This window comes from Salmo trutta, chromosome 35 (assembly GCF_901001165.1).
Source record: "Salmo trutta chromosome 35, fSalTru1.1, whole genome shotgun sequence".
In the NCBI taxonomy this organism is placed as follows: Eukaryota; Metazoa; Chordata; class Actinopteri; order Salmoniformes; family Salmonidae; genus Salmo; species Salmo trutta.
In genome coordinates, this window is record NC_042991.1 from 22498674 (window position 1) to 22521924 (window position 23251).

At 49.1% G+C, this 23251-nt stretch overlaps 1 pseudogene; it reads right to left on the reverse strand.

Moving 5' to 3' along the window:
- LOC115174404 (laminin subunit alpha-2-like) overlaps positions 1 to 23251 on the reverse strand; it is a 159388-nt pseudogene that overhangs the window by 33845 nt on the left and 102292 nt on the right.

The window sequence follows — 23251 nt, forward strand, 5'->3', positions numbered from 1 at the left end:
CAACAACGATCTACAGCTGTTCCTGATTGAGAGCCATACACGGCCGAAACAAATTAAACCACCAACATAGAAAATGAACATAGATCGCCCACCCATGTCACACCCTGGCCTAACCAAAAATAGAGGAAAAAACCCTCTCTGTGGCCAGGGCTTTACAGTACCTCCCCCCCCCAAAGGTGCGGACTCCGGCTACAAAACCTGACTCTAAAGGGTCCGGGTGGGCCTTCCTACGGCGGCGGCTCTGGTGCGGGACGTGGACCCCGCTCCACCCTCGGATTGTCCCACTTAGGTGGCGACCCTGGCTGCGCCGGAGGACTGGTGGGCGACTCTGCCTGCGCCCGGATGGCGGGCGACTCTGGCTGCGCCCAGCTGGCGGGCGACTCTGGCTGCGCCCGGCTGGCAGGCGACTCTGGCTGCGCCCGGCTGGCAGGCGACTCTGGCGGCTCCGGACAGGCGGGTGGCTCTGTCGGCTCCGGACAGGCGGGCGGGTCTGGCGGCTCCGGACTGGCTCTGGGCGCAGGCACAGGATTCACCAGGCTGGGGAGACATGCAGGAGGCCTGGTTCTGGGCGCAGGCACAGGACTCACCAGGCTGGGGAGACATGCAGGAGGCCTGGTTCTGTTTAATTCGGGAGATGGTAACTCGTTAAACAACTTCTTCCATGGTGCCCCAAATCCTAATGTGAGAGAGACCGGAGGGGGGGTGAACCATTCCATGCACCAGAGGTGACCGCAGAGGGCACACTGCTGGTCGGTGCTGGGGAGGTTTTCCAGGTAGTCGAGGTGGTAGGCGGAACACTGGAGGTACATCTCAGGTGAGTAGGCACACGACTCACCCAGACCCCCCTGTTGCTCACATGTGGTTATCTATAGGATTTCCGGGGTTTTCTCCGCATTCCCAGCATAAGGCGCTAGTAGATTCAGCCGCAGCTGGGAACTTTATTGATCGGTCCTTGGCCCATATATTAGGGATTCCTATTGTTCCCGTTGATGTTCCCTTCCCTGTACAAGCCCTAGATAGTCGTCCGTTGGGGTCAGGGCTGATTAGGGAGGTCACAGCTCCCATTGCTATGTCTCTTTCTGATTGACGCTCCTGCATTTCCCGTTGTGTTGAGTCTTCCCTGGTTGGCTTCTCATGATCCTATTATTTCGTGGCAACAGAGGGTTCTCAAGGGATGGTCCTGTCAGTGTTCAGGGAGGTGTTTAGGTGTTTCCTTAGGTGCCACTACGGTGGAAAGTCCAAACCAGGTTTCCACCATGCACATTCCTCCCGAATATGCCGATTTGGCAATCGCCTTCTGTAAAAGGAAGGCGACTCAATTACCACCCCATCGACCGGGGGATTGTGCGATAGGAGTCACTTCCCAGGAGTCACGTGTATCCTCTGTCACAGGAGGAGACGGCGGCTATGGAAACATATGTCGTTGAATCTCTTTGACAGGGATACATTCGGCCCTCCATTTCACCCGTCTCCTCGAGTTTCTTTTTTGTGAAGAAGAAGGATGGAGGTTTACGCCCGTGCATTGACTTTCAAGGTTTGAACCAGATTACTGTCAAATACAGTTATCCGCTGCCTCTTATCGCCAGTATGACAGAGTCATTGCTCGGGGCGCGCTTCTTCACAAAATTGGACCTCAGGAGCGCGTACAACCTGGTGCGTATCAAGGGAGGGGATGAGTGGAAGACGGCATTTAGCACTACTTCTGGGCACTATGAGTACCTCGTCATGCCGTATGGGTTAATGAATGCTCCATCCGTCTTCCAATCATTTGTGGATGAGATCTTCAGGGACCTGCACGGGCGGGGTGTAGTGGTGAATATAGATGATATTCTAATATACTCCACTACCCGCGCTGAGCATGTGTCCCTTGTTCGAATGGTTCTTGGTCGACTGTTGGAGCATGACCTTTACGTCAAGGCGGAGAAATGTCTGTTCTTTCAACAGTCCGTCTCCTTCCTTGGGTACCGTTTGTCCGCGTCAGGGGTGGAGATGAGACTGACCACATTTCAGCCGTGCGTAATTGGCCGACTCCAACCACGGTAAAGGAGGTGCAGCGGTTTTTAGGGTTTGCCAACTACTACCGGAGGTTTATCCGGGGTTTTGGCTCCCATTATCTCCTTACTGAAGGGGGGACCGGTGCGATTGCGGTCATCGGCTGAGGCGGACAGAGCTTTTGGTAACCTGAAGGCTCTGTTTACCACGGCTCCAGTGCTGGCGCATCCTGATCCTGTCACGGGCTGGCTCGAGAAAACAACAGGAGAGGTAGAGTCAGGCGCAGGAGACAGAGAGTTCTCGACCACACTTCTTTATTAAAAAACAACTGGATGTGGTCGCCAAAAGTATAGGGGCGCAGCCCTTAAATGATTCTGCGGTGGTGTACAAACAATGAAAATAAGCCACAAGCAGAGGGAAAAAACCCCAGTACACGTTCCTCTAGCACAAAACCCCGGACAAGCAACACAATCACGTACAAACACATACATCCTACGCTAACCTAAATAACCCCCCCTTTCTAATGACTAACCCAAAACAGGTGCGTGCCTACCTAGACCTAACCAAACGAAAGTGAAACAAAAAGGGATCGATGGCAGCTAGTAGGTCGGCGACGACGACCGCCGAGCCCCGCCCGGCCGAGGAGGGGCACCACCATCCGTCACTGTCGTGACAGTACTCCCCCCCTGACGCGCGGCTCCCGCAGCGCGCCGTCGCCGGCCTCGAGGACGCCCCGGAGGGCGAGGCGCAGGGCAATCCGGATGGAGGCTGTGGAACTCCCGGATGAGCGCTGGGTCCAGTATGTCCTCCACCGGTACCCAGCACATCTCCTCCGGGCCGTACCCCTCCCAGTCCACGAGGTACTGCAGGCCCCTCGCCCGGCGTCTGGAGTCCAAGATGGATCGGACTGTGTACGCCGGGGCCCCCCCGATGTCCAGGGGGGGTGGAGGGACCTCCCGTACCTCATTTTCCTGCAGCGGACCAGCTACCACCGGCCTGAGGAGAGACACATGAAACGAGGGGTTAATACAATAATAAGAAGGAAGTTGTAATCTGTAACACACCTCGTTTATTATCCTCAGGACTTTAAATGGCCCCACAAACCACGGACCCAGCTTCCGGCAGGGCAGGCGGAGGGGCAGGTTCCGGGTCGAGAGCCAGACTCTCTCCCCTGGGGTGAACACGGGGGCCTCGCTGCGGTGCCGGTCAGCGCTCGCTTTTTGTCGCTCCCTGGCTCGTTCCAGGGATTCCTGCAATGCTTTCCAGGTCTCCCTTGAGCGCTGCACCCATTCCTCCACCGCAGGGGCCTCCGTCTGGCTCTGATGCCATGGCCCCAGGACCGGCTGATAACCCAACACACATTGGAATGGTGACATGTTGGTGGAGGAGTGGCGCAAAGAGTTCTGAGCCATTTCGGCCCATGGCACGAACCTTGCCCACTCCCCTGGCCGGTCCTGGCAGTAGGACCGCAGGAACCTGCCCACCTCCTGGTTTACCCTTTCCACCTGCCCATTACTTTCGGGGTGAAACCCCGAGGTCAGACTGACCGAAGCCCCCAGCCGCTCCATAAACGCCCGCCACACTCGGGACGTGAACTGGGGGCCTCGATCTGAGACGATATCCTCGGGCACCCCGTAGTGCCGGAAGACGTGGGTGAATAAGGCTTCCGCGGTCTGCAGGGCCGTAGGAAGACCGGGTAACGGAATCAGACGGCAGGACTTAGAAAACTGGTCCACAACGACCAGGATCGTAGTGTTGCCCTGAGACGGCGGGAGATCGGTCAAGAAATCCACCGCCAGGTGGGACCATGGTCGTTGTGGAACCGGGAGGGGTTGTAATTTCCCTCTAGGCAGGTGCCTGGGAGCCTTACTCTGAGCGCACACCGAACAGGAGGAGACATAGTGCCTCACGTCCCTCACCAAGGTGGGCCACCAGTATCTCCCACTAAGACCACGCACTGTCCGCTCAACCCCTGGGTGACCCGAGGAGGGAAGCGTGTGAGCCCACCAAATCAGCCGATCGCGAACACCGAGCGGAACGTACTTACGACCCACTGGACACTGCGGAGGAGTAGGCTCCGTCCGTAACGCCCGCTCGATGTCCGCGTCCACCTCCCAGACCACCGGTGCCACCAGGCAGGAGGCTGGAAGGATGGGCGTGGGATCGGTGGACCGTTCCTCGGCGTCATGGAGACGAGACAGTGCGTCGGCCTTAGTGTTCCGGGAACCTGGGATATACGAGATGTTAAACCGAAATCTCGTAAAGAACATCGCCCACCTGGCTTGACGCGGGTTCAGTCTCCTCGCCGCCCGGATGTACTCCAGATTGCGGTGGTCAGTCCAGATGAGAAAAGGGTGACGCGCCCCCTCAAGCCAATGTCTCCACACCTTCAAGGCTCTGACCACAGCCAACAGCTCCCTGTCCCCCACATCATAGTTACGCTCCGCCGGACTCAACTTCCTAGAGAAGAAGGCGCAGGGGCGGAGCTTGGGGGGGGCGCCCGAGCGCTGGGACAGCACGGCTCCTACCCCAGCGTCGGACGCGTCCACCTCCACTATGAAGGGCAAAGAGGGGTCCGGGTGCGCCAGCACCGGAGCGTCGGTGAACAAAACCTTCAGACGACTAAAGGCCCTGTCCGCCTCTGCGGACCACTGCAACCGCACCGGGCCCCCCTTCAACAGTGAGGTAATGGGAGCCGCCACCTGCCCAAAGCCCCGGATAAACCTCCGGTAGTAATTGGCAAATCCCAAAAACCGCTGCACTTCCTTCACCGTGGTGGGAGTCGGCCAATTACGCACGGCTGAGACGCGGTCACATTCCATCACTACCCCTGATGAGGAAATGCGATACCCCAAGAAAGAGACGGCTGGTTTGGAAAACTCACATTTCTCAGCCTTGACGTATAGGTCATGCTCCACCAGTCGCCCAAGCACTTTACGCACCAGAGACACATGCTCGGCGCGTGTAGCGGAGTAGACCAGAATGTCATCGATGTACACCACTACACCCTGACCGAGCAGGTCCCGGAGAATCTCGTCCACAAAGGATTGAAAGACTGCGGGAGCATTCTTTAACCCATACGGCATGACGAGGTACTCATAATGGCCAGATGTGGTACTAAATGCAGTTTTCCACTCGTCCCCTCCTCGGATACGCACCAGATTATATGCGTTCCTGAGATCCAATTTCGTGAAGAAGCGCGCCCCGTGAAATGACTCCATCGCCGAGGCGATGAGAGGTAGTGGGTAACTGAAACCCACTGTGATGGCATTTAGACCTCTATAGTCAATGCACGGGCGCAGACCTCCCTCCTTCTTCTTCACGAAAAAGAAGCTCGAGGAGACGGGTGAGTGAGATGGCCGAATGTATCCCTGCCTCAAGGATTCAGTGACGTATGTCTCCATAGCCGCTGTCTCCTCCTGAGACAGGGGATAAACGTGACTACGAGGAAGGGCAGCGCCCACCTGGAGGTTTATCGCACAGTCTCCTCGTCGATGAGGTGGTAATTGGGTCGCCTTCGTTTTACTGAAGGCGATAGCCAAATCGGCATACTCTGAGGGAATGCGCACGGTGGAGACTTGGTCTGGACTCTCCACCGTAGTCGCACCGATGGAAACTCCTATGCACCTGCCCGAGCACTCATTTGACCACCCCTTAAGAGCCCTCTGTCCCCACGAAATCTTAGGGTTGTGAGTGGCTAGCCAGGGAATCCCTAGAACCACTGGAAACGCTGGGGAATCGATGAGGAAAAGACTAATCCGCTCCTCATGACCCCCCTGCATTACCATGATCAGAGGTACAGTGAGCTCCCTGACCAGCCCTGACCCTAGTGGTCGACTGTCTAGGGCGTGCACGGGGAAGGGTTGGTCCAACTGGACCAGGGGAATCCCTAACTTAGCCGCGACCCCACGGTCCATAAAACTCCCTGCAGCGCCTGAATCGACTAGCGCCTTAAACCGGGAGTGAGGGGAGAAACAAGGAAATGACACTGACACATACATGTGACGTACAGGGGGCTCTGGGTGAGGCTGGTGCTTACTCACCTGAGGTGTCAAAGGAGCGCTCTGCCTGCCGTCTGGACTCCTAGGGGAGTCTCCCCAGCACCGGTCCACAGTGTGCCCTCTGCTACCACATGAGGTGCAGGAGCGACCTCCCCCTCCAGTCTTCCTGGCTGCTACCCCCCCTATCTCCATAGGCGTGGGAGCAGGAGGGCTGGAGGGTGGAATGAGCAGGGCCCGGGTCGGACGTCCGCGGGCGGCCAGCAGATTGTCCAGTCGGATGGACAGATCCACCAGTTGGTCCAGTGTGTGGGTCGTGTCCCGACAGGCTAATTCCCGGCGGACGTCCTCCCTCAAACTACAATGGTAGTGATCTATAAGGGCCCTCTCATTCCACCCTGCTCCCGCGGCCAGGGTCCGGAACTCGAGAGCGAAATCCTGCGCGCTCCTCGTCTCCTGCCTCAGGTGAAACAGCCGCTCACCCGCCGCTCTCCCCTCCGGGGGATGATCGAATACTGCCCGAAAGCGGTGGGTGAACTCTGGGTAGTTGTCCCTGGCTGAGTCCGGACTGTCCCACACGGCGTTTGCCCATTCCAGGGCCTTACCCGTGAGACAGGAGACGAGGACGCTGACGCTCTCCTCCCCCGAGGGAGGGGGACGAACGGTCGCCAGGTATAACTCCAACTGGAGTAAGAAGCCCTTACACCCAGCGGCCGTTCCATCGTACTCCCTGGGGGGAGCGAGTTTCACCCCACTGGTACTGGGGGCTGTGGGTGCTGGGGGGGGCGCAGGCTGTTGGACTGCCGCGTTCGGGGGGCCGAGAGCGCGTCGGTCCCAGCTCTCCAGGCGCGCCAACACCTGATCCATGGCGTTCCCCAGCCGGTGGAGCAGGGTAGAGTGTTGGTCCACGGTTTCCTCCATGGACATGGCTGGCGCTGAAGCTCCTGCTGACTCCATTACGTTGAGGTACGTGATTTCTGTCACGGGCTGGCTTCGAGAAAACAACAGGAGAGGTAGAGTCAGGCGCAGGAGACAGAGAGTTCTCGACCACACTTCTTTATTAAAAAAACAACTGGATGTGGTCGCCAAAAGTATAGGGGCGCAGCCCTTAAATGATTCTGCGGTGGTGTACAAACAATGAAAATAAGCCACAAGCAGAGGGAAAATACCCCAGTACACGTTCCTCTAGCACAAAACCCCGGACAAGCAACACAATCACGTACAAACACATACATCCTACGCTAACCTAAATAACCCCCCTTTCTAATGACTAACCCAAAACAGGTGCGTGCCTACCTAGACCTAACCAAACGAAAGTGAAACAAAAAGGGATCGATGGCAGCTAGTAGGTCGGCGACGACGACTGCCGAGCCCCGCCCGGCCGAGGAGGGGCGCCACCATCCGTCACTGTCGTGACAGATCCCTCCTTAGCGTTCATAGTTGAGGTGGACGCATCCGAGGCTGTAATAGGGGCTGTGCTATCTCAGCGCTCGGGTAAACCACCAAAACTCCGCCCCTGTGCTTTCTTTTCGAAGAAGCTCAGCCCGGCGGAGCGAAACTATGATGTGGGGGATAGGGAGTTGTTAGCTGTTGTCGGGGCTCTGAAAGCGTGGAGACATTACCACCGAAATCTGGAGTATATTCGGGCAGCGAGGAGACTGAACCCTCGCCAGGCTAGGTGGGCCATGTTTTTCACACGCTTTGTTTTCACTCTTTCCTACAAACCAGGTTCCCAGAACGTCAAGGCAGACGCACTGTCCCGGCTGTATGATACAGAGGAGCGGTCCACAGAGCCCACTCCCATAATTCCAGCTTCATGCCTGGTGGCACTGGTGGTATGAGAGGTGGACGCGGACATCGAACGGGCGTCACGTGCAGAACCCACTCCCTCCCAGTGTCCCGTTGGAATCATGTACGTGCCGTTTGATGTTCGCGATCGTTTGATCTGTTGGGCCCACACGTCACCCTCCTCTGGTCATCCTGGCATCGGTCGGACGGTGCGCTGCCTTACGGGGAAGTACTGGTGGCCCACGTTAGCCAAGGACGTGAGGGTTTATGTCTCCTCCTGTTCGGTATGCGCACAGTGCAAGGCACCTAGACATCTGCCCAGAGGGAAATTACAACCCCTTCCCATTCCGCAACGACCTTGGTCACACCTATCGGTCGATTTCGTGACGGATCTCCCCCCGTCACGGGGTAACACCACGATCCTGGTCGATGTGGATCGGTTTTCTAAGTCCTGCTGTTTCCTTCCTTTGCCCGGTCTCCCTACGGCTCTACAGACTGCGGAGGCCCTATTCACCCATGTATTCCGGCACTACGGGGTGCCAGAGGATATAGTGTCTGATCGGGGTCCCCAATTTACGTCTAGAGTATGGAGGGCGTTTATGGAACGCCTGGGGGTCTCGGTCAGCCTTACCTTAGGATTCCACCCCGAAAGTAACGGGCAGGTGGAAAGAGTCAACCAAGAGGTGGGTAGGTTTCTGCGGTCCTATTGCCAGGACCGGCCGGGAGAGTGGGCATCGTTTATCCCCTGGGCAGAGATGGCCCAAAATTCCCTACGCCACTCTTCCACTAACCTTACCCCTTTTCAGTGTGTGCTAGGGTATCAGCCGGTCCTGGCACCATGGACTCAGAGCCAGATCAAGGCTCCTGCGGTGGATGAATGGTTTCGGCACTGGGAGGAGACATGGAACGCTGCCCATGTACGTCTTCAACGAGACATCAGGCGGCAAAAGGCGAGTGCCGACAGCCACCGCAGTGAGGCCCCGGATTATGCACCGGGGGATCGGGTCTGGCTCTCGACCCGAAACCTGCCCCTTCACCTGCCCTGCCGGAAGCTGGGTCCGCGGTTTGTGGAGCCATTTAAAGTCCTGAGGAGATTGAACGAGGTTTGTTATAGGTTACAACTCCCCCCTGATTATCATATTAACCCCTCGTTCCATGTGTCTCCTCAGGCCAGTGGTGGCTGGTCCGCTCCAGCAGTCTGAGGTACGGGAGGTTCCTCTGCCCCCTCTGGACATCGAGGGGGCCCCGGCGTATACAGTACGAGCCATTATGGACTCCAGACGTCGGGCGAGGGGCCTTCAGTACCTCGTGGAGTGGGAGGGGTACGGCCCGGAGGAGCGAAGCTGTGTACCGGCGGAAGACATCCTGGACCCGTCGTTAATCCAGGATTTTCACCGCTTCCGTCCGGATCGCCCTGCTCCCCGTCCTCCGGGTCGTCCCCGAGGCCGGTGTCGGCGCGCTGCTGGAGCCGCGCGTCAGGAGGGGGGTACTGTCACGACTCCCGCCGAAGTCGGCCCCTCTCCTTGTTCGGGCGGCGTTCGGCGGTCGACGTCACTGGCTTACTAGTTGCCACCGATCGATGTTTCACTGTTCGTTTGGTTTTGTCTTTATTGTGTACACCTGTTTTTGATTTGATTATTTAAACCTCTGCATTTCCTGTTTGTCTTGTCGGTGATTGTTTCCTGTTTTGTGTGGTTGGAGGTGTTTCTCCGAACTATGTATTTTTCTATGAGAAGATTTGTTGATATTTTGAGTAAACACGTTTGTTTACATTTATCCCTGTGTCCTGCGCCTGACTCCTCTACTTCTCTAAAGAAAACCATTACATAATGAGTTAATTGTTACATAAATATTGTTAAATAAATAACAGTCATCAGATTAACGAAAGTCAAGTCACGACACAGCTAAACATGAAAAAACAATGATACGCAACATGCAACAATTTAAACGATTTTACTGAGCTACAGTTCATATAAGGAAATCAGCCAACTTAAATAAACAAATGAGGCCCTAATCTATGGATTTCATATGACTGGGAATACAGATATACATCTGTTGATTACAGATACCTTAACCTCTCTGGGGTATGTGGGACGATTTCGTCCCACCTACGTAACAGCCACTTCAATCCAGTGGCGCGATTTTTGAATCGTTAGAAATGCTATAACTTCAATTTCTCAAACATATGACTATTTCACAGCTATTTAAAGACAAGAATCTCGTTAATCTAACCCCACTGTCCGATTTCAAAAAGGCTTTACAACAAAAGCAAAACATTAGATTATGTTAGCAGAGTACCCAGCCAGAAAAAATCTGACACCCATTTTTCAAGCTAGCATATCATGTCACATAAACCCAAACCACAGCTAAATGCAGCACTAACCTTTTATAATCTTCATCAGATGACACACCTAGGACATTGTGTTATACAATACATGCATGTCTGTTCAATCAAGTTCATATTTATATCAAAAACCAGCTTTTTACATTAGCATGTGACGTTCAGAAAAAGCATAACCACCGCAAACTTCCGGTGAATTTACTAACAGTTTGCTAAATTACTCACGATAAACGTTCACAAAAAGCATAACAATTATTTTAAGAATTATAGATACATTACCCCTCTATGCACTCGATATGTCCGATTTTAAAATAGCTTTTCGGATGAAGCACATTTTGCAATAATCTAAGTACATAGCCCGGCATTACAGGGCTAGCTATTTAGATACCCACCCAGTTCAGCCTCCACCAAAATCACATTTCCTATAAGAAAAATGTTCTTACCTTGCTTGTTCTTCATCAGAATACACTGCCAGGACTTCTACTTCAATAACAAATGTTGGTTTGGTCCCAAATAATCCATCGTTATATTCCAACAGCGACGTTTTGTTCGTGAGTTCTAGACACTATCAGAATGCTTCCTCACGGTCCCGCGCATGGCGCGTTGGCTTGTCAAAAATGTCTAAATATTCCATTACCGTACTTCGAAGCATGTCAACCGCTGTTTAAAACAAATTTTTATGCCATTTATGTCGTAGAGAAGTGATAATATTCCGACCGGGAGTATGCATTGAGCCTAAACAGCCGAATAAAATTTCTCCTCAGAAGCGACTCATGCACGCGCATCATTGAAAGGTCCTCCGAGCATCCACTTACAAAAGGCGATAATATGTTTCAACCTGAGGTTCCCTCGTAAACCTTCAGTTATTTCGCGGGCTCTGAGAGCCTATTGGAGCCCTGGGAATTGTCACGTTACAGCTAAGATCCTTACTTTTCAATAAAAAGAGGTAAGACGCACGACTCCTTGTCAGACAGGGTACTTCCTGCTTGAAGCCTTGTCAGGTTTTTGCCTGCCATAGGAGTTCTGTTATACTCACAGACACCATTCAAACAGTTTTAGAAAATTCAGAGTGTTTTCTATCCAAACCTGAACAATAATATGCATATTCTAGCTTCTGAGTTGGTGTAGGAGGCAGTTAAAAATGGGAACATATTTTTTCCAAAATTCTCAATACTGCCCCCTATACCAAACAGGTTCCTTAAAAAAAAATTACCTCACAATGGGCCTCAGGATCTCGTCATGGTATCTCTGTGCATTCAAATTGCACTCTGTTTACAACATTGACATCAGCAAACCGCTCGCCCACACAACGCCATATATGTGGTCTGCGGTTGTGAGGCTGGTTGGATGTATTGCCAAATCTCTAAAATGACGTTGGAGGTGGCTTATGGTAGAGAAATTAACATTAAATGATCTAGCTCTGGTGGACATTCCTGCAGTCAGCATGCCAATTGCACACTCCCTCAAAACTTGAGACATCTGTGGCATTGTGTTGTGTGACAAAACTGCACATTCTAGTGGCTTTTTATTGTCCCCAGCACAAGGTGCACCTATGTAGTGATATCTGCTTATTGATATGCCACACCTGTCAGGTGGATGGATTGTCTTGGCAATGGAGAAAAATGCTCACTAACAGGGATGTTAACAAATTCGTGCACAACATTTGCAAGAAATAAGCATTTTGTGGAACAGTTCTGGGAGCTTTTATTTCAGCTCATGAAACATGGAATCAACACTTTACATGTAACGTTTAATAGACACAACCTATAGAGGAGCACCCGATTCCTGAAAGGTGGCTTGACTATGACGTAAAGAAGAGAAGGCAACGCTCGGTAGCTAGGCAAGTCGGGTATGGAGATAACATGTAAACACAGATCTAGCTAGGTAGCTAGGTAGCTAGCAGTCAAGTGGGATATGTAGGCTTATAAATACATAATACAGCCTATAGTACCGTCTCCAATATTAACCATGAAATCACTACAAAGTTGTTTGAATTCAATAAACCTAAATGTCAAGAGCAAGGAAAGGGCAATTATGTTATTCCTCAAGTAGATAGGCAGTTTTACAACCGTCCCCAAAGCAATTTTCTTCCACTTAAGACTCACAACAAAGGTGATATAGGGGTCTAAAATCTAAAATAGGATTAGTCTACAATATTGAACGAACATAAAAAACAACAAAGAGAGCTCTACTCAGAAACCTTGATGATTTTCTGTACTAGTAGTTTTGTGTGTGTGTGTATTGAAAACAGTGCATTAGTAAGTTATATTAGTGTGCGTACACATGATCCCAGAGGGCCCACATACATGCCTCTCCATGCACTGAATACAGGTGCGTCCAGTGGCCCAGGGGTGGCAGCGGCACTGGCCTGAGCGGAGGTCACACGGTTGGGGCCATGCCCCGTACGTGTCACACTTACACTGCTCACACTTCCCGCCTGGGGCACGGGGGTCGCTGTGGTAACCCGTGGCACATCTAGAGGAGCGGAAACCATGTTTAGAGTAGATAACTAACAGGAAGTGATGTTCTGTTAGCAATGTGGGATAGCAAGGTCACTGATGAGGTGAGTTCAGTTACAAAACGATTCACAAAGAGCCTCGTGGGTTTTGTATGTTCAGTAGAGAGTTCTTACCTCTCACAGTACTTTCCCACATGGCCCTCAGGGCAGGCAGCACAGTGGTAGTCATTCAATCCCTCTGTCACACAGGAAGGGCTGAAACTAAGAGAAAGAGAGCTCCATATGAGAACTGATTTTATTTTACAGTAGTAGAGCCATTCAACTGTGCCTCTGTGACTTACTTGTTATCATAGTTGGTGAGGGGGCAGGCACAGGGCTTGCAGTCGCCGGGTCTGCCCCTCACTACACCATAGTATTCTGGGGCACAGCGCTCACACCTGTCCCCCTCTGTGTTGTGCTGGCAGTTCTGTAGAGAAAACACACTAATATCATATCCACATTCACAACCATTCACTCTGATGGATGATTCACTTAAAATGAATTCACACCTTCAGAATCTAACTAAACTAAACCCAGTGGTTGTCGGGGTGGAGGGTGGATGTGTCTTAACTGTTGTTTTGAAGTGAGGGCCCTTCCAGAGCCTGAGCTTGGGGCCCTCCCTGTCAGCCCAGGGCCGTTTTCCTTTCCTCTCCTCTATCCACCGCTCTGCTCTGAGAAAAACTGCCAAACTGCCAATTCAGAGCAGCACCACTAATCAGTCAGCAGAAGTTGCGGCCTACTGAGCCGGGGTATTCAAAAGACTTTCATTAACTTCCTGTGTACCTCAATTACCCAAATTACGCTGTACAAACCCATTTAACATTTTCAATTTGCCGGCTCCGTAAAAATGCAAATTATATTGTTATTAGCACAAATGCAAATGAAAGCTGGGATTGAGTTTCAGTTCCAGCCCATAACATGCTCTAGGGGATGATTTGGGAAGCAGAGAAAAAGGTTGGTTTTATCTTGACCAAAGGACCAAAGGACCTTATGGGCACATTATGCTCTGTATTAAACGACATGGACTGCTCTCTAGCACAACGTTCTTGTTAGTATTTACCAGTCAAATCTATTCCAGACACTACACTATGTTCTACTTCCTGGTGCCACTGGACTATGTAGCCTATCAACTGGCTTCTGAACAAATGTGCTGATCCTCTACTCTTATGGGTGTAGTCACAGGGCAGCCTGCCAACTATTGCCAACGGCACCGTCCTCCTCAGATCACAGAGACGTTGTAAAGCACTTACCTGGCAGATGGATGTCTCCGGGTCACAGGCCTCACTGTGCCCGTTGCACTGGCACTGCACACAGCTCCCGATGTCCGCTCTGGAGGCCGCGCAACCGCTGCGGGCAGACGGTACAACCCAGCCACACATTCCTGCCGATGGGCGAAACCCAGACAGACGGTTACCGGTTGGGCTGTTACACAACCCCCCCCCGCTGCCGCCCCCCTGCTCGTGGGAGTCCTGGGCTCCTATGGAGCTCCAACGAGACATCCTCACTGAGAATTAATCGGGTCAATTTGAGGCGCCATCTGTTCCCCGCAAACACGTTAAACGCCTGTTTAAAAATACTTTATTAACTATGTGACAGCTTCAAATTATTGCCATCTGTCTGGTTTTCTTACAGCCACCTTTATGAGGGATCCAGTAGGAGACACATCAGTAACACTCAGGTCTGGATGGAGGTTGTCGTAGTAACACAACAAAGTTCATTAGGAGTGGAGTAGAGACGCACTAAAGAATGGGGGAGCATTCAAGGTGTCTGGGCGGAGGTGTGATAAAGAGGGGGAGAGCTAGCAGTTTTGATGAGAAGGATGTGATCTGTTTCTAACAGGTGTTTCAACCTGACTCCACGGCTGTGGCTCTGATTGGACCGTGACACACACACACACACACACACACACACACACACACACACACACACACACACACACACACACACACACACACACACAGCCCTGTCTGATGGATGACCCTGTCGCCACGGCTGATGGTCTGATGGGAGACACAGACACACAGGACAGGCCGGAGTAGCCCAGGGGGCAGTCACACTTCTCTATCTGGTGAGCCCACTCCCTCTCCACGGACGGCCTTCCCTCCTCTACCACCTCCATAGAAATCTCAGAGATCCTGGGTATAGTGGAGAGAGAGAGGGAGAGAGAGAAAGGAAGAGAAAGGGAGAAAGAGACAGCCATGTGAGCCAATGGCAACAATCCAAAGCTTTTCCATGGACATTCTGCATTCTCTTCTCTATGCTTGAAATATCCGATTATGCTATTGCCCCTAGTTCATTACATGGATTGAACAGGTCAGTGTTGAAGGCAGAGGGTGATCCATGATAACATGACATGATTAAGCTTACAGTGATACTGAAATGAAGAGTGTAGAGTAAACAGTCAATGCCTGAGCTCTCTATCAGGGGTTGTCTCAGTTTAGCCCATTATGTGTTCAGAGACAGAGAGGAGAGCTCACCTGCTATGTCTCATCATGTTCCCATGGGAAGTCTTAATGAGGACGTAGTCAACATAAAACAGCACGTCCATGAAGTCCTCGCGTGTCATGGCCTTCTTGTCTTCGTACTTCTACTCGTTTTGAAAAACAAAACATGTTCATAACATCACTTCAGTGTCAATTTATCATTACTGTATCTTTAGAGGTTAAAATCTTGCTTTGAAAAGCTATTAGGAAAAAGACAAAAGATGCATTGGCATGGCATCCATCACAAAGGCCCATAATTGTTTTAACAACACAAGCGAGTTTTAGTGTCAAATGGATAATAACTGCATTTTCAGAGGTTAGGAAACAGTAATGACAACAAGAGATCCAGCATGTAAGCCCAGGTCCTTACCTCTGTCATGTTGATCTCATGGCGGGTAAGTTGTCCAATCTGCAGTCCCTGCATGTGGCGGACCATCACCTTGTCTCTGTTGGACACTCCCTTTATGATGACCTGGGGTTTGTAGGAGGTGCGGCCTGTCTCGTCACGCCCCTCAAAGTAGATGGCGTACTTCAGCTTGCCGCCGTAGGCTGTGATCTAAAGAGGAGAAACCATCCAAATAACTTGTTAGTACAATACCCATCTCTGAACTCCTGATAAGTGCAAGTTGGATAGTGTTTTAAAGCAGCAATGTTCACCAGTTCTCAATTCAAACACATTAATCAGTCCCAAGCAATTATACAGTATGTCAGCGGTCGATTGTACACTTTTTATCAACTTCTTAAATCATTTTGAGAGGAGGGTGCCCTCACCATGGACGCCTGGAACTGTTCAGGCAGTCTCCAGTAGTAGGGTTCGGTCAACTTCTGGGTGACCAGGTCAGCGTTAGCGATGATCTCTGGGTGCTGGAAGGTCACTCCACGTGTTGTCTCCTGCTGGTTGTCATTGTCCACTAGGGGCAGCTTGGTCTGCTCTGGCTTCAGGGACAACTGTAGCAACACAGAGACAACAAAGAAACAGCATCACTTATGTCACACAAAATACACAGATAATGGGTTGTATTTGAGAAGGTCTTTTCCAAGGATTTGAAGTGGATTATGCAAGGGTATTTCAAAAGAAAAACAGCCTCTGTGACATTGGACAACTCTATTCTCCAATACCACACCAGGACTCAGCCTCTCATATAGTTGTAGATTAAAATGCATTTCACATCCTGAGGCCAGAGACATGTTTCACTGGGCAAATAGAGCATGAATATCTTGAAGAAGCCACTCCTGTACAGTAGGCTATGCCTCTGAGGCCCCTGTTTTAAAGACGTTCTCCAGCGATTTGCGAACTTTTACTGTTAAAAAGCGATATCCCAAGTATAAATACAGTCAAGTAAACACACTAAAGGGTAAAAAATAAATGTTTTGAGCAAAATAGTGTTTTTAGACTTTCTCCTCTCCACTCCCATCTAAATATCTAGCGTAGGGCTCACTAAAGGCTCCAGAGAGGCCGGGCTGTGCCCCTCACCTCACCATGCAATCACACGACTCACTGACTTAGAGAAAATCTCCTGCCTTCCAATAAATGAGGGAGAGGATTCTCAACTGGCTTTCTTTTTACTCTTAGTCTTATAGCAAACAAACTTAGATTAACTTTGGGATGGCAACCTTTATTTAATTTGTTTGTCGTTTCCATTTATATGAAAGAAGGGTCCCTCTGCCAATGTCCTCAGCCACGGTCTCCATGGATACAGCGGGCGGAGAGTTATCAGGTCTGTGGCGCTCTGGCAGGAAATCCTTATTAAAACAAACATGGAAGCTGCAGCTCCCAGACTTTGCCTGCTTTCAAGCCCCCTATACCTCCCTGGTACCAGGCTAGCCTCCTGTTTGTGCCTGGTCTGCCTGGTTCTCTCGACGTTCTCTCGACGTCCCATAAATTACAGCAAAATAAGATGAGGAATAAATACCTGGCCGGGAATGAAGAATGGAGGAGAACCACTCTCATGTAAATATAAATACAAACTGTTGCTTGAAAATAAATGTTGTTGTTTTATCATTACATTTTTGTCATTTAGCAGACACTCTTATCCAGAGTGAGTGAATACATTTTTGTACTGGTCCCTCTTGGGAATCAAACACACAACCCTGGCATTGCAAGCACCATGCTCTACCAACTGAGTCACACAGTACACATATTTCAAGATATGTGTGTGTGTGTGTGCATGCGCGTGTGCATGTTGCGTGTTGTGTGATGTATTTGAGTGCACACACAGTAACTGTATGCTTGTGTACGAATACTGTACCTCAGTCTGTGCCTGTGAGTGGGTGGACTTGCATGTGATGGGGGATGCATGTGCCCACACGGTACATGTGTGCTCTGTGTGCATTTCTGTCACATTTCTTCATGACTCGACTTACCCACATGCGGATGAGGCCCTGTGCAGTTGCTGGTCATACCGAAGCAGTAACACTGACTGCAGCCCAGTGGGTTCCTGGTGCTCAGGCCAAACGTCCCCAACGTACACTTGTCACACTTCAAACCCTGTATATTTGCCTGGGACACAACACACAAACACTCAGCAATAAGACTGCTATTTGCAGTCCTAAATGGCTGGTCATTATTGTCAAATACATAGCAGGGACAGTATTATTGCAGTTTGCAGTAGAGTACACATAAGACCTGAATACAAAACACATCTGAATAGATTTGCAAACATATTACAGGCCTAGGGAGATATCTGATTTAAGACAGAGCCAAGCTATAAATAACCGTGACAGTAATTTCTTGTTCTCTTCACCTTACCCTGCTCTATATTGATCAAAGAAGATTCTATTCAGAAGAATACCAAGGCAGCCATTTGAATAGGTACAGTAGGTGCATTTCAAAGGGGCTCACATGTCACTGAGGAGGAATGATAAGGGGCATACCCCCACATACAGCAGACACAAACAGTGACAGTCCTGATAAGGGTGTATTTTATAGGAAACGTTTCCCTTCGATCTTATCTGATGCTTCCCTAGTTAGTACACTCCTAAAGCAGGGAGAACTGAGAAGCCACATTCATAACAGACATTAAATGTAAAGATGTTTTGTTTACACACCAGTCTGTAAAGAGGATGCTATGGTAGGGGTGTAGAAATCCGTTGATGGCAGGCCAGCAAAAATGTAGGTGGGCCAAAATTTGGCCACTCAAATTATCATTAAAACAAAGCCTACCATATAACCTACTGTAATCGATCGCACACAACAAATCATCTAACGTGTGATTTCGCATTACAGACCAAATAGTCTTGTAAGCATACGTAAATCCATTACTCTTTAACATGCAACTCACATAGACCTACAATAATAATAAACCATACCCCTATAGTTAATAGACTAGAACATAATGCCCTGATATATCATTCATGATCAAAGTGGACAACACTGGTCACCAACCTTTTCTTAGTCAAGATCACTTTGAGTCAAAATGCAAGCAGAGTGCAATTCTCTGCTGGGCGCGGGAGATCAAGTCCGCCTACAATGTATTGTGTGATATCAATTAAATGATCAATAGCATACAGGGCAAAGTGCTATTTCCAATTAGCACTTTCATTCCTAAAAATGATAGGCTATTTACATTGACTTGATTCTTCTCCATGTAGGCTTACTCCTTATTATTAATAACGTAGAGCCTTATATTTCAAAACTCGAGTCTCAAGTTTGGCTATATTAAAACACTGGTAATAGGTCAGTTGTTGTAGCCTATTACTTGCGAGGCACGTCAGAGCATAAATTGACATTTTAATTTGAACTGATGGACTGATAATCATGTCTCAGTGGAGGGACCGAGAGAGTGCGAGTCGAAGTGGAGAAGCATGTTTCATGATTTCTAAAAGTGTTGAATTGGGTGCTGGTCCTTGTCTCTGAATGTACTGAAACACTTCTTTAAGGCCCTCCATTAGAGCAATATAATCACAGATTGAGGGCAAAATCTCTGATTTCAAATAACTCTTTCTTCTACACACAAAGAAAAAAGTATCTTAAAATAATTTAACAGTGAGCTTTGTTTGGCCATTTTACTTCTTTTTGCTAGCCAAGTTGGCTAATGACTCTTAGCTAGCTAGCTATCAATGAGTAGCCTACAACGTGGAGCCTAGCCTATGCCTACTGTTTAATGCACATGGTATCAGTGCATGTGCCAGAACCAGCCCATGATTTTGATATTGCTAAGTTATTAAAAAAAAAAGAAAATGGGGGGGGAGGGGGGGGGTTAATAATCAAATATAATTCAAATTCATTACATAGGCCTATTAGGAAATATCTTTTAAAAACAGCACTAGATTGTTTGTATAATGTCCTTATGTATCCTGAAAGACATTTGCCAAATAAAATGTGTGTACAAACATTAAGAACACCTTCCTAATATTGAGTTGAACCCCCTGCTTTTCCCCTCAGAACAGCCTCAAATTGCTGGGAAAACGACTCTACAAGGTGTTGAAGCGTTCCACAGGGATGCTGGCCCATGTTGACTCCAATGCTTCCCAAATTTGTGTCAAGTTGGCTGGATGTCCCCGTTCAAAGGCACTTAAATCTTTTGTTCCCCATTCAAAGGAACTTAAATATTTTGTTTTGCCCATTCACTCTCTGAATGGCACATAGTCGGAAGTTTACATACACTTAGGTTGCAGTCATAAAACTCGTTTTTCAACCACTCCACAAATTTCTTGTTAACAAACTATAGTTTTGGCAAGTAGGGTAGGACATCTACTTTGTGCATGACACAAGTCATTTTCCCAACAATAGTTCACAGACAGATAATTTCACTTACAATTCACTGTATCACAATTCCAGTGGGTCAGAAGTTTACATACACTAAGTTGACTGTGCCTTTAAACAGCTTGGAAAATTCCAGAAAATGATGTCATGGCTTTAGAAGCTTCTGAAAGGCTAATTGACATCATTTGAGTCAATTGGAGGTGTACCTGTGGATGTATTTCAAGGCCTACCTTCAAACTTAGTGCCTCTTTGCTTGACATCATGGGAACATCAAAAGAAATCAGCCAAGACCTCAGAAAAAGAATTGTAGACCTCGACAAGTCTGGTTCATCCTTGGGAGCAATTTCAAAATGCCTGAAGGTACCACATTCATCTGTACAAACAATAGTACGCAAGTATAAACACCATGGGACCACGCAGCCTTCATACCGCTCAAGAAGAAAACGAGTTCTGTCTCCTAGAGATGAACGTACTTTGGTGCGAAAAGTGTAAATCAATCCCAGAACAACAGCAAAGGACCCTGTGAAGATGCTGGAGGAAACAGGTACAAAAGTATCTATATCCACAGTAAAACAAGTCCTATATCGACATAACCTGAAAGGCCGCTCAGTAAGGAAGAAGCCACTGCTCCAAAACTGCCATAAAAAAAGCCAGACTAGGATTGGCAACTGCACATAGGGACAAAGATCGTACTTTTTGGAGAAATTTCCTCTGGTCTGATGAAACAAAAATAGAACTGTTTGGCCAGAATGACCATCGTTATGTTTGGAGGAAAAAGGGGGAGGCTTGCAAGCCGAAGAACACCATCCCAACCGTGAAGCACGGGGGTGGCAGCATCATTTTGTGGGGGTGCTTTGCTGCACTGGTGCACTTCACAAAATAGATGGTATCATTAGGAGGGAAAATTATGTGGATATATTGAAGCAACATCTCAAGACATCAGTCAGGAAGTTAAAGCTTGGTCGCAAATGGGTCTTCCAAATGGCCAATGACCCCAAGCATACTTCCAAAGTTGTGGCAAAATGGCTTAAGGACAACAAAGTCAAGGTATTGTAGTGGCCATCACAAAGCCCTGACCTCAATCCTATAGAACATTTGTGGGCAGAACTGAAAAAGCGTGTGCAAGCAAGGAGGCCTACAAACCTGACTCAGTTACACCAGCTCTGTCAGGAGGAATGGGCCAAAATGTACCTAACTTGTGGGAAGCTTGTGGAAGGCTACCCGAAACATTTGACCCAAGTTAAACAATTTAAAGGCAATGCTACCAAATACTAATTGAGTGTATGTAAACCTCTAACCCACTCGGAATGTGGTGAAAGAAATACAAGCTGAAAAAAATTATTTCACATTCTTAAAATAAAGTGGTGATACTATCTGACCTAAGACAGAGAATTCTTACTCGGATTAAATGCCAGGAATTGTGAAAAACTGAGTTTAAATGTATTTGGCTAAGGTGTATGTAAACTTCCGACTTCAACTGTATACACAATCTATGTCTCAATTGTCTCAAGGCTTAAAAAATCTTCTTTAACCTGTCTCCTCCCCTTCATCTACAAGTGGCATCAATAAGGGATCATAGCCTTCACCTAGATTCACCTGGTCAGTCTATGTCATGGAAGGATGTACACTTAGTGTGTATCCCTTTAGTTGTCCCACCCCTTTCTTACTGCTTGCTATGAATTCTATCTGATGGTGTATGCATGATTAGGCCAGTGCTTGACTTGGACTGAAATAGGTGCCGGTACTCATTTTGGCTGCCGGTACCATTTACATTTAGGTCCAGGAACTCCTCAATACTTTTGAGTTAATATTCTATAGGAGATGTAGGAACTCAAGCAGAAGAACATTTGAGGTGCCAGTACTCAGTTCCTGTGAGCTCCTGCCCAAGTCAAGTACTGTGCTAAGGTAAAAAGACAAATAATGTCCCGTTTGAAACACTGACAAGTACAGCAAAACAAATAAATATATATTATATATTATATTTTTGGGCCTCAATCTGATTAGGTGAGCCTGGTTCCCCAGTGGGTGGACATGCGCCCACCTAGGCCCAACCGTGCCTTCGCCCCTGTGCTAAGGATGCCAGCAATTCTATTGCTATGGCTTCATGTAACACACAGAGCCATGCCACCCCTCCAGCCGCAGTTGTCCATCTATCCGTCCATCACCGTGACCTTCACTAACGTCCCCCAGACCCTATCAACCTCTTCCCTCTATCCCTCCATCCCTTCATCCCAGTAGTCTAAAATAAACAGTCAGCAAGGAAAGACACACACACACACACACACTAAACAGCACAACAAGAGACCCAACAACACACAGTCTTCTCCTCTTCAAATGTCACTTTTACTTCAGAGTCGAAAGTAGCTTTTTACATCTCTCTGTCTGTCTCTCTCTCTCTCTCTGTTAATGAGGGTCATCACCTCCCATCGCTGGCACTGCGTGACAGCCTGTCACTGCACTGTCACCCTGAGGCAGGGAGCTGGGATGGCAACGCCTGCCTGCCTGGCGCTAGCTGATCTGAATGCCCCCCCCACACGTCAGGTCTATTTCCATCTCACACTCCCTCCCACACACAGACGCTGCGCTGCCTGCCAAAACCTGGCGACAGGCCCCGTGCTGAGCCCAGATAGGGAAGGTACTAGGTAGATGCGGAGAGCTAGAGTGCTGCTGTTGAGATATAGGCTATATGGAGAAATCTGCTATAGTCACGCTAATGTGACATTAACAGGTAATTGCAGTTAGAGGCTTAACATCACGCCTAGTAACGCTATAGAACTCCTACTTCAAAAACAGATAATATTATTTCAGTGCTGGCTAGACATCAGGGAGATGCCAGGAGAGTTGGCTTTGGTTTCTTTTGGGATAATTTCAATGTAGGTGATTGCTGTCACTTATTTGGAAAACTCTGATGCAATCACCTGACAAAGCATCCTGTGATGACTATTCTAAGTGATCGATAGATAGAAAATAGAGTAGACTACAATCAACTGATGGTAGTCGGTTACCTTGCAGCTGCATTGTCCAGTCCTGTCTACACAGGCGCAAACATCCTGGTCTGCATCACAGGTTTGGATGTCCGAAACAGCCACGTTGCAGTTGCAGGAAATACATTGAGGGAAGTCCCGGTAGCCCAACCTACACTCACTGCACTTCTTTCCGTGACACTGTTCCCGGCACAAGCAGCAACCTGTGTTGGGGTTACACTGCTGGGTCAATGAGCCCACCTGGTTACAGCCACAGGCCTGTGGAGGAGAGTGTCAGGTATTCATAATCAATATACCATTAGATGAATCAATACCCAGTCACAAAGGGTTAATCCATCAGCTAAACATTCCACAAACTTTCCACAAGCCAGACCGAACCAGTGTGGAGGCGGGCAGGTGAGATAAGGTGAGGTAAATTTAGGGCTGTGGCGGTTATGACATTTTGTCAGCCAGTTATTGTCAT